The sequence below is a fragment of the Lolium perenne genome, chromosome 6, assembly GCF_019359855.2.
Source record: "Lolium perenne isolate Kyuss_39 chromosome 6, Kyuss_2.0, whole genome shotgun sequence".
In the NCBI taxonomy this organism is placed as follows: Eukaryota; Viridiplantae; Streptophyta; class Magnoliopsida; order Poales; family Poaceae; genus Lolium; species Lolium perenne.
This window is the reverse complement of record NC_067249.2, coordinates 269,078,032-269,089,731: the sequence shown is the minus strand read 5'-3', so window position 1 is coordinate 269,089,731 and position 11,700 is coordinate 269,078,032. Positions and strand designations below refer to the sequence as shown.

The 11,700-nt window shown below is 49.2% G+C and overlaps 1 long non-coding RNA gene across 1 annotated transcript; it reads right to left on the bottom strand.

The window, feature by feature from the left end:
* Positions 1–4,465: 4,465 nt before the first annotated feature.
* Positions 4,466–4,935, bottom strand: LOC127326741 (uncharacterized). Its single transcript, XR_011746942.1, has 3 exons — positions 4,865–4,935; positions 4,664–4,774; positions 4,466–4,576 (listed from the first exon to the last, which is right to left on the bottom strand). It is a non-coding gene; the product is annotated as an uncharacterized lncRNA (long non-coding RNA).
* Between the last annotated feature and the right edge of the window lie 6,765 nt (positions 4,936–11,700).

Sequence of the window (11,700 nt, the reverse complement as noted above, 5' to 3'; positions counted from 1 at the left end):
GTGTACTGAAACTTCTTCAAAATTAAAATAAAACACAAAATAAAATATAAAAGAAATAAAACACTAAAAAGAAACCAGATTTAGGGGGGGGGGGCTAAAACCCTAAACCCGCGGAGGCCTTTAGTTGTGGTTGGCCAGACGAACCGCGACTAAAGGTCCTCCGCCCCGACGGATGCCTGGCGCCCACGTGGACGGGCCTTTAGTCGTGGTTCGTAAGCAACTGCGACTAAAGGGGGGGCCTTTAGTCGCGCTTAGTTAGTCCCGGTTGCGCAACCGCGACTAATGGCAGTTGCGAACCGGGACTAAAGCCCGTTTTTCTACCAGTGCTATGTAAGTTTCAGAGGCTCCTCTTTCATTACTTTTAGGCTTACTATCCCCCTCAAATAAATTTTCAGGAACAATCCAATCAAAATTCTTTTCTAGTGCCTCATGCATTCCTATGAGCTTATAAGGTATTGGTACTTTAATCTCCCCCTCACAATTGACTTTATTAGTGTACTTTAGTCTATCTTTTTCCATCTTTTCAAGGGTATTTGCAAAATTGGTATAAAAGCCAAGCATCTTATGTTGAATAAAGACTTTTCTAGCTTCTCTAGCTACATCACCAAATTCTTTAAGAAGGGTTTCTAAAACAAAATCTTTCTTCTCTCCTTCTTCCATATCAGAGAGTGTAAGAAACATATGTTGCATTATAGGGTTAAGACTAACAAATCTAGCTTCCAACATGTGTACTAAAGAGGCAGTAGCAATTTCATAAGTAGGAGCAAGTTCTACCAAGGATCTATCTTCAAAATCTTTAACTGTACAAACATGAGTGAAAAATTCTTCTATATTATCTCTTCCAATGATAGACCCATGCCCTACTGATATATCTTTCAAAGTGAACTTATGGGGAAGCATGATGAAATAAACAAAAGGTAAATAAAGTAAATGCAAGTAACTAATTTTTTGTGTGTTTTTGATATAAAGAAAGCAAACAAGACAGAAAATAAAATAAAGTAAAGCAAGACAATAAACAAAGTAAAGAGATTGGATGTGAGAGACTCCCCTTGCAGCATGTCTTGATCTCCCCGGCAACGGCGCCAGAAAAAGAGTTGCTTGTGACGGTAAAGCACACGTCCGTTGGGAACCCCAAGGGGAAGGTGTGATGCGTACAGCAGCAAGTTTTCCCTCAGTAAGAAACCAAGGTTATCGAACCAGTAGGAGATGAAGGCCACGTGAAGGTTGTTGGTGGAGGAGTGTAGTGCGGCGCAACACCAGGGATTCCGGCGCCAACGTGGAACCTGCACAACACAATCAAAATACTTTGCCCCAACTTAACAGTGAGGTTGTCAATCTCACCGGCTTGCTGTAAACAAAGGATTAAACGTATGGTGTGGAGAATGATGTTTGTTTGCAAAGAACAGCAGAGAACAATGATTGCAGTAGATTGTATTTCAGATGTAAAAGAATGGACCGGGGTCCACAGTTCACTAGTGGTGTCTCTCCAATAAGATAAATAGCATGTTGGGTGAACAAATTACAGTTGGGCAATTGACAAATAGAGAGGGCATAACAATGCACATACATATCATGATGACTAATATGAGATTTACTTAGGGCATTACGACAAAGAACATAGACCGCTATCCAGCATGCATCTATGCCTAAAAAGTCCACCTTCGGGTTAGCATCCGCACCCCTTCCAGTATTAAGTTGCAAACAACAGACAATTGCATTAAGTACTGTGCGTAATGTAAACAATACAAATATCCTTAGACAAAGCATTGATGTTTTATCCCTAGTGGCAACAGCACATCCACAACCTTAGAACTTTCTCACATCGTCCTGCATTCAATGGAGGCATGAACCCACTATCGAGCATAAATACCCCCTCTTGGAGTTACAAGTATCAACTTGGCCAGAGCCTCTACTAGCAACGGAGAGCATGCAAGATCATAAACAACACATATATGATAGATCAATAATCAACTTGACATAGTATTCCATATTCATCGGATCCCAACAAACACAACATGTAGCATTACAATAAGATGATCTTGATCATGATAGGCAGCTCACAAGATCTAAACATGATAGCACAAGAGGAGAATACAACCATCTAGCTACTGCTATGGACCCATAGTCCAAGGATGAACTACTCACGCATCAGTCCGGAGGCGGGCATGGTGGTGTAGAGCCCTCCGGTGATGATTCCCCTCTCCGGCAGGGTGCCGGAGGTAATCTCCTGAATCCCCCGAGATGGGATTGGCGGCGACGGCGTCACAGTATGTTTTCTCGTATCGTGGCTCTCGGTACTAGGGTTTTCGCGACGGAGAGAATATATAGGCGAAGGGGCAGAGTCGGGGGACGCTCGAGGGGCCCACCCCATAGGGCGGCGCGGCCAGGGGTGGGGCCGCGCCCCCCTAGGGTGTGGCCGCCTCGTCGCCCCTCTTCGTCTCCTCTTCGGACTTCTGGAAGGCTCCGTGGAAAATAAGACCGTGGGCTTTTGTTTCGTCCAATTCCGAGAATATTTCCTGTGTAGGATTTCTAAAACCAAAAACAGTAAAAACAGAGGCGGCGCTTCGGCATCTTGTTAATAGGTTAGTGCCGGAAAATGCATCAAAATGATATAAAGTGTATATAAAACATGTGAGTATTGTCATAAAACTAGCATGGAACATAAGAAATTATAGATACGTTTGAGACGTATCAGTCCCCACACCGCCGGACGCGTGGGTGGAGTCGTTGTTCAAGACGATAAGGTATGGAGCGCATGATACTCTGCTGGGAGAAGACGATGATGGAGGAGGCGGCGAGCGGCATACATATACACCCAGTGCCCGCGCGAGTCCGTCGCCACCAAGCACTCAAGAGGAGCGTGGAGACATACAAGATCTACATCTTCAAGTGTTAGGCACCATGGGAGGCCGCTCTACCAAGGATGGGCAGGGGAAGCTCCTGTGGCGGAGCTTCTCCAAGATGTCTTTGGCCTTGGCCAGAAGATATCTTCGAGGGGCTCGCCTCAGGGGACCTCCCCGGAAGCCGCCACACGTTCCCGGCAGACGGCCCGTGAACCCTTGGTAGGCGTTTGATCCCGGTGACCCTACACACCCCCGTCAACAGAAGGTTCCCGTGGTGCGAAGACGTGTCCCTCCCCGAGAACGCATGCGCGACACCTGGCAACATCTCACTAGGAAGGACGCAGGCGCATGCAATGCCCGTCAGGCACAGTGCACCCTGCCACCCTGCGCCCAGGCTCAGAGCGACAAGACGGCTCATGGACGTCGCATCATGGCTGGCGGTGCAGCACGCGTGCTTGACGATGGCTCGGCCAACTTGCCGCCCCACCCGACGGTTGCCACCTGTCACACATGCAGTAGCTCATTGTGTTAATCTCTTGTGGTATAAAAGGAGGTCCATAGCTCAGTAGAAAGGGTTGGAGACTTAGCTGCTCACAGAGCGGAAAAGTTGTAAGGATGAGAAAGGAAGGAGTTTCAGCTCCCTGTGTACTGAAGAACATCAATATAATCAGACAGGCAGGACGTAGGGGTTCGCGTTGAGCGCCCTGAACCTGGGTAAAACCGTTGTTGTTTCAGTGTTTGGCTCGATCCCGGTAGTACACCTCGCGCCCACTGCCGGACAAATAAAGGGGGAGGTGAAGCCCCCCGGTGTCAGTGTTCCACACACGCGACATCTGGCACCACTAGTGGAAAATAGCCCTTTTGTCGCGGGCCGTAAGGGCCTTTTGTCGCGGGCGGCCACCAGCGACAACGAAGGCGCGACAAAAGGTCCACCCTTTTGTCGCGGGTCGCTTACCACCCGCGACATATGGTCCACCACGTGGCAGGCGCGGGGTGCCCCAGGGGCACACCCTTTTGTCGCGGGCGGTATTACCACCCGCGACAAAAGGGCCTCTACGTGGCGCGCGCAGAACGCTGCTGCTTTAGGGTTTGAGGTGTGCAGCAACCCTCCCCCCCCCCCCGCCACCGCCCCCCCTTTTATTTCATTTTTTCATTTTAAAATAAAAGTTGCATAACAAATATTTGTACGCTACTACAAGTTGTACACGTTCATTCATTATATATAGATCGAGCAAACAAATATTGGGAGCAAAACTTCGTAGATTCCCCTTACACATATATATGGAGGTCACTACCACCGGGACTAAAGCCCGTCGTCTATTCGAACTAATACATGGGGATCATTTGTTGCGCCTATTTGGACTAAACAAGCCGTTGTCGTCTATTACTTCTTTCATTAGAAGTCCCGCCAATTCCTCCATAATTCCTAGTATGTGCTCGTGTGGTTGGAGCTTCTCCCGCATGAAGTCGACCTATATAGGAAAATGAGATGAATATGACTATATCAATCTTGATAACGAAATACTGACGATAATAAACTAAAGTTGTGAATGTTATTGCTTACGTTGAATCTATTATCGTTGTGCTTCTCAGTGGTTAACATGCGAATGGACTCGCAAATGTAGTATCCACATAGATTCGTCCCCTGTGGCTGCTGGGCGCACGGTACAAGAGTAAATGTTAGCTTCTCTGCGAAGTTACCCGCAATATTATTCTTCAAAGCTCTCCAACACCTGCCAGGCAAAAGAATGATTGAATGAGTGGATAATTAATTGATATCTCACAAAAGATATAGCGCGGCAATTAATGATTGAAATTACCTCTGGAGAATGTTCTGCAAGTCGCGGAACCCGTCCAGGCCTCTACTCAATGGGTCCCTTACTTCAACTATTCCCTTATCAACTTGAATATTTAGCAGAATCCAGTGGAAACTGCACATGTTTATATATATACGTCATGAATTACACATAACATCGAGTAAGAAAAATTGAATGTGCACAACAGATCAGTAAGACTCTCACCTGTAGTTGTAAGGAAACAGTATTGAATCACAGAAGCTTTGCTCCCCTATAAACCTTAGTAGGTTTCCCCCGTTTCTTCGACATTATTCTTTACTGTGTCATGATGTACTTTATCTGGGTCAACAAACCCAACATTGAACATCTTATTACTTCTGCATTCAATGATCTTCACCGCATAAGAGAACACATAAGATATAATGAGTATATGCAATGAACAGGAACAACTGAATGAACATGAACTTATATGTAGTTAACAACTTACAAGCAGTAGCAACTCATGAGAGATTTGTCGAGGGCGTCTAAATTGAATAACTGCCAGAGTTCATTCATCTCAATATGGATCTCCTCCTTTCGGAAGTAATAATCTTCTGGGATATCCGCCACGATGTAACTTGTGTTCTCCTTGCACGCATCAATGTACCACTGATGCAAATTCCGCATATGCGTTGGCAGTTTATGCAGCCGCTCTTTGCTGAGCAAGTCGGCCCCATAGACAAATTTAGGAGCTATATCAGCAATGGGTAGTACTGCATCATGGGCACTCAGCAATTCCTCCACGGTACAGCCAACTTGAGCCGCTAGCGCCGCAGCTGCTTCCAGATCGAAATCACCATGTTCCTGGTACACCGAGGGAACATCTGACACTTTGAGTGGTGGGATCGATTGTTTGGCCTGTTCTCCGAGCTGGGGAACTTCCTTTCTTTTTCTGCCCGTTGTCGCTGCTTGCTTGGCCTTGAGGGGTGCACTTGTTGAACTTGATTTCTTCCCGGCTACACTTCTAGCTGATGATTTGCTCGTGCTAGCACTATCCTTCTTCTTAGCAGTGCCCTTGTCCCCAATTACCCTCGCAAGTGTGCGTGTGTAGTCATCCTTCTTCTCGTGTAAGTCATATTGCGATGGTGTGTTCAGAAAATCAAGAGCATATCCTTTTTGCTTCTCGGTGTATGGCGCTGGCGCTGGAGGTTTTTCCTTATGAAGCTGTTCATGCACGTGTTTCTTTACAATGGCCTCATTTTCCTCTTTAGTACGATCGTAAGGACGGGGGGGAGGAACCTTTGGTACTGTTGGGAGGGGCGACCGCTTGCGGACAGGACTCTTGAAACGCTTCCGGCTGGGTGCATTCCGAGTCTTAGTGGGCGCAGGCGGCGGCGCTGGAGATGGAGATGGACTACGGATGTCATGGTCGTACCCATAGGGTGATGGTGGCGACATGTGATCAGTCGGAAGAGGTGATGGTGGCCTGCGATCACTTGGAGGAGGTGATGGTGACCTGGGACGACTAGTACTAGGGGCTACCCAACCTGGAAGCTTGATGTTTTTCTTTTCCCAAAGAATGATTTCTCCCAGTACGTCTCCGAGTGTAACCTGACCATCACCTCCAGGGATTACGAGCTGCAATGTCTCCCACGATGGTACAACTGAATCCACCCCGACACGAGCATAGCCAGCTGGAATCTCATTGCCATGCCATGTTGCCGGCTCACCTTCAGCTCCAAATGCAGGTAAGACAAAGCCGACCACCACCTTAATAGATAAGTTCCTGAATACCTCATGGAGATCACAAGGTGTTTGCTCCTTGATTCCATCCACGGGGTCGCCAGGACCGCCATCTATCATCCGTAAAGGCGGGGCCTCCGAGTCGGCCACACTGATGTCTCGCCGCTGAGATATGCCTGCGGTATTATCTGGCTGGCGCTGTCCTTTTAGTTCATTTATCTCCCGCTGCTGCTGCTGAATCTCCCGCTGCTGCTGGTCAAGTTGACGTTGGAACTCGGCCATCCGGTCATTCTGCACCTCGAGCTCGCGTTTTTTTGCTCTCGCTCGGCTTCTATAAGTCTCCGCGTCGTCCGGAAACCCAAGCACCCACGGAACACTAGGGCCGAAGCCTCTTGTTCGTCCTCCCTTTTCAGGATTACCGAGGACAAGCGTCAGCAAGTCTTTCTCTCTATCGGGAGCAAACTTCAGTTTTCCCGCTTTAATATCAGCCATCACTTCAATCCATTTTTCCCTGGGTACCTTAACCTTGCTGTCACTTTCAACAAGGTTCCCTGTCTTCATGTCATACTCACAGCCATGCCCAAGGAACCAATTTCGAGCCCTAATGTCCCATCCTTCTCGCTCGGGTTCTGGAGTGATCCCATTCCGCTTCATCTCAGCCTCTTGTGCATCCCACTTAGGCATGGCTACTTCGTAGCCCCCTCGCCCCGTATGATGGTGATATTTCTTTTCGCTTGCATTCTTCTTGTTTTTCTTTGACAGTCTCATAGCCTCCTCTGATTCTTTGTACTTCACAAATTCTTCCCAGTTATGCTCCTGCTTCGCTAGATAGTTTTTTTAATAATGGAGGCTTCTTCTCGGCCTTATAAGTTGCCCATAACCGGTTCTTATACGCCCGGAAAAGTTCCCCCATCTTCTGAAGAGCCCATTTCTTCACTAGCGCCCTCTGCTTGGCCATCTCAGACTCCGATCTCAAAACTGGCAAAGTGAAATGTGTCATGAGGTCGTCAAAAAGTGTGTCTTTGTACCTATCGGCAACCTGATCTTCGGACACATTCTTGGTCTTGTTCCATTCTCTAATAGTGATCGGGAGACGATCCCTAACCAGAACTCCGCACTGATTTTTAAATGTCACTCTGACAGCCGCGGGCGCCACCGGTTGGCCTTTCGGTGATATAGCTTCAATTGTGAAGTGGTCTTTTGGGCTCAACCTCTTTGTCGGGCCTCATTTCTCCAACTTATCTTCGGAGGCCTAAGAGAATAAAAATTAATTAATTTATATCTATATGTACATATAGAATTCCATTAATGCCTAGTGATCGTATACCTCGCCATGACCGGAGCCGTCGGCTTCTCCATCACCGGAGCCATCGGCTTCTCCATCACCGGAGCCGCGGTCTTCTCCATCACCAGAGTCGCGCTCTTCTCGGTCGGCTTCTGGACCATCGCGGATTATGTCCTCGAATAGGTCTTCCTGTTCCAAGTCTCGATGGATTTCGAATGGATCCATTGTTTCTGCAAAAAATTAAATCGATAAGTACATGTTCTAACCCTAACCAATCCCTAAACTTAATCAAACACTAACCCTAACCAAACACTACCCAAACCCTAACCCTAACCACGGACGGGGTAGGCTCAAGGAGAGGATCTCGACAATGCTCACGTGAGGAAGAGGGTATCGACGTCGGTTGGTTGCGAGAGGGAGAGGGTGTCGGCGACTGGTATTTGCGAGAGGGAGAGGGTGTCGGCGACTGGTATTTGCGAGAGGGAGAGGGTGTCGGTTGTTTGCGAGAGGGAGGGAAGTTGCGGCGTTGGGGGTGTTCGTGAGAGGGAGAGAAGAGGGGTGTTTGCGAGAGGGAGAGGGCGCGTGAGGGTGTCGGCGACTGGTGTCGGCGAGAGGGAGAGGAGAGGGAAGTTGCGACGTTTCAGAGGTAGAGGAGAGGGAAGTTGCGGCGTCGGGGGTGGCGAAGCGAGGGAGACGGAGCGTGGGACGGTGTCGGTCCGGTCGGGGCGTTTTGAAAGATTTACAGAAAACTTAAACTAACTAACTAGCTAACTAATACAAAATTTAAACTTGTACTAAACTAACTAACTAGCTACATATACTAGCTGACTAATACTAATAATATTACAAAATTTAAAAAAAAAATACTAGCTAACTAACTACATATACATATACTAAACTAACTAACTATACTAGCTAACTAACTAATACTAATAATATTACAAAAATTTTAAAAAAAAAATACTAGCTAACTAACTACATATACATATACTAAACTAACTAACTATACTAGCTAACTAACTATACTAAACTAACTAACTATACTAACTATACTAAACTAACTAATTAACTATACTAAACTAACTATACTAAACTAACTATACTAAACTAACTAACTATACTAACTATACTAACTATACATATACATATACTAAACTAACTAACTATACTAGCTAACTAACTAATACTAATAATATTACAAAAAATTTAAAAAAAAATGGCCGGGGGCGCGCGCCGGTGGCCGGCGGCGGCTACCTGCGCAGGGCGCGCGCGGTAGAAGGGCCGGTGGCGGCGCAGAGGTGGCGGGGCGGCGGCCGGGGCGGCGACGGCGCAGAGGTGGCGGGGCGGCGGCTGGGGCGGCGTAGCTGCTGGCGGCGACGGCGGCGGCGGTGCGGATTTTTTTGGCAGCCTGGCGGCGCAAAAAACGTCTAGGGTTGCCTCCGGGGTCGCGGGTGGAGGCTCCGCCCGCGACGCGGAGCTTAGATAGGAGAGACCCTTTTGTCGCGGGTCGTGCCATGGCCCGCGACAAAGGCCCCTCTTTGTCGCGGGTGGTGGCACGACCCGCGACAAAAGGGGGGGGGTCTTTTTTCGCGGGTCGTGCCATGGCCCGCGACAAAAGGGGGTTGGGGATGATCCGCGCCAAGTGCATCCAACGGCTCCGGCCGCTTGAATCCAACGGCCTGGAGCCGTTGGACGCGGATCAGCCCCCTTTTCTGAACTTTTTCCTTTTCTATTTTAAATAAACCCTGTTTATCTATTTTATATTAATAAAAACTATTATTTTAATAACTTTTAAATGGTAACTCAAATAGAAATGTTTTATATATGAAAATTGATCAGAAAAATCCAATGAACATGAATATGACATCCATATACCTATTTGCATCTCACATCATAGTCGTGTATGTTTCACCCTAATGATATGCGGAGTATTTCGGACACCGACGTGTAGCCGCCGCCTCCGCTCATTCATCTCCGAGATGCCGCCACGCCGTCGCGGGTCGTCCGGTTTCCGTGGCATCCGTGGCACAGTGCATCCAACGGCTCCGGCCGTTTGTATCCAACGTGTCGCTTCCCCGTGCCACGTGTCGCCCCGTCGCTGCCAGCGTGCGACGTGTGTAGCCGTGGCTTGCACGTGCCATGCCCCGCGTGCGACGTGTGTAGCCGTAACTTACACGTGCCATGCCCCGCGTGCGACGTGTGTAGCCGTGGCTTACACGTGTCATGCCCCGCGTGCGCTATATAGAGCGCCGCGTGCGCGCGCAGCCACACGTCGCCACCGCCTCCGCTCATTCATCTCCGGGATGCCGCCACGTCGTCGAGGGTCGTCCGGTTTCCGTGGCGTTCGAGTGCGTCCGAGCGGTAGGTTCTACGCCGAGATACGCGCCGGTGGCATCCGCCTAACCCTCGGCACGTACAACACGCCGGAGCTGGCGGCGCGCGCTTACGACGCGGCGGCGTGGCGATTTCGGCGGCCACGGCACGACATGAACTTCCCGGATGTTGAATCGCTAGAGGAGGCGGAGTTCCTCGCGCCAGCGCTGTGCCTCCTCGACGACGAGGACCGTCGCCGGCACCGCCAGGTGCAGCGCAGGATCGCCATCGCCGAGCACGACGAGCAGTTGATGCGCCAGTGGAGGGCGCAGTTCCCCAACGACGTCGACAACACCGACGCGTTCTTCGCTGACCTCAGGGCACAACGCAGGTCCAACAGGCACCACCGTCGGGCCGTCGCCGAGTTCGAGCTCGAGAACCCGAATACAACTTGGGCCGAAAACGACCCTCGGTGGGATGACATTTGGACGGAGACAACCTCCGACGACGAGTAGAGACTAGACTAGTCATTTATCTATTTTATTGTAATTTCAATAAAGTCGTTGTTGGTTGTTTTAGTTTAAATTCAGTTTATAAAGTCGTTGTCGGTTGTTTTAGTTCAATAAAGTGGTTGTTACGAAATTTTATTACGATTGAACTGGAATTAAAGTACAGAGCTCAACTGAAAATTAAGATACATGGCCAGATTCGAATGTTGGAGCCATTCAGTCATAGTCTTGCCTAGCCATATAAACGTCGCCACTGTAGTCATCATAGTCGCCGACGTCATCGTCGCTAGCATCGGGGTCGCGGTTGTCGAACCTGGACGGGTGAGCACGCGTGGGCTGGGATTGAGGGTAGCGCAGGCGGGGGCCACGGTAGGCCATTACGCTCTGGAGAGTCCGGCCGCACCACCACAGCCGACGGCCGGCCTCGTTGAAGTTCGAAGGAGGCGGGCCGTCCTCCTCGTACCTGGCAACCGCCCTCTCACGCCGATTGATGAAGAAGCTGTCCCAAGTCGGGCTGTAGTCGGGATGCCACTGGGGATTCCTCCGCTGCTCTGGCGTGAGCTCGAAGTAGTAGTGGTTCGTGATGGCCATCTCGCGTGCCACACCTAGAGGGATAGGAGGGACCGGTACGCCTCCGACGCTCAGCAACCAGCCGGTCGGGACGCGGTAGCCCGGCGGGCAGGGGTAGTTCAAGGCGCAAAGTGCCTCCGCCTCCCGGGGTGTTAGAGATACGATGGAAGCCATGGGAGAGGGTGATGAGGTTTGCAGATATGAGTGTAGATGTGATATGTAAATGGATACCAAGCCTACATATATATAGTGAAAAAATGGCGGGAAGACGGAGGCGGGAAGCGGTGGGAAGCGCGGGAAGAAAATAGGCGGGCAACCTTTAGTCCCGGCTGGTGGATGCAACCGGGACTAAAGCTGTCGGCAGGATGAGGATGTGTGGGTAACCTTTAGTCACGGTTGGTGGGTGCAACCGGGACTAAAGTTCCATCTCCTCTAACAGTGTTGGGGAAAGGGTTCTCATTATTACATAAATGTAGAGATTGTCTTGGGAACTATATATGAAGAATACATTATTACATCGCCATCTACTGCTGTGATCTTCTACGCCGTAGCCATGGAGAATCTTCATCATTTAGCAAGATGCTTGGGTCAATTTTCACCGTGAAGGGTGGAATTTCTTTAAACTTATTATAATCTTCTGACATGTCTGTCTTGTCATCCAC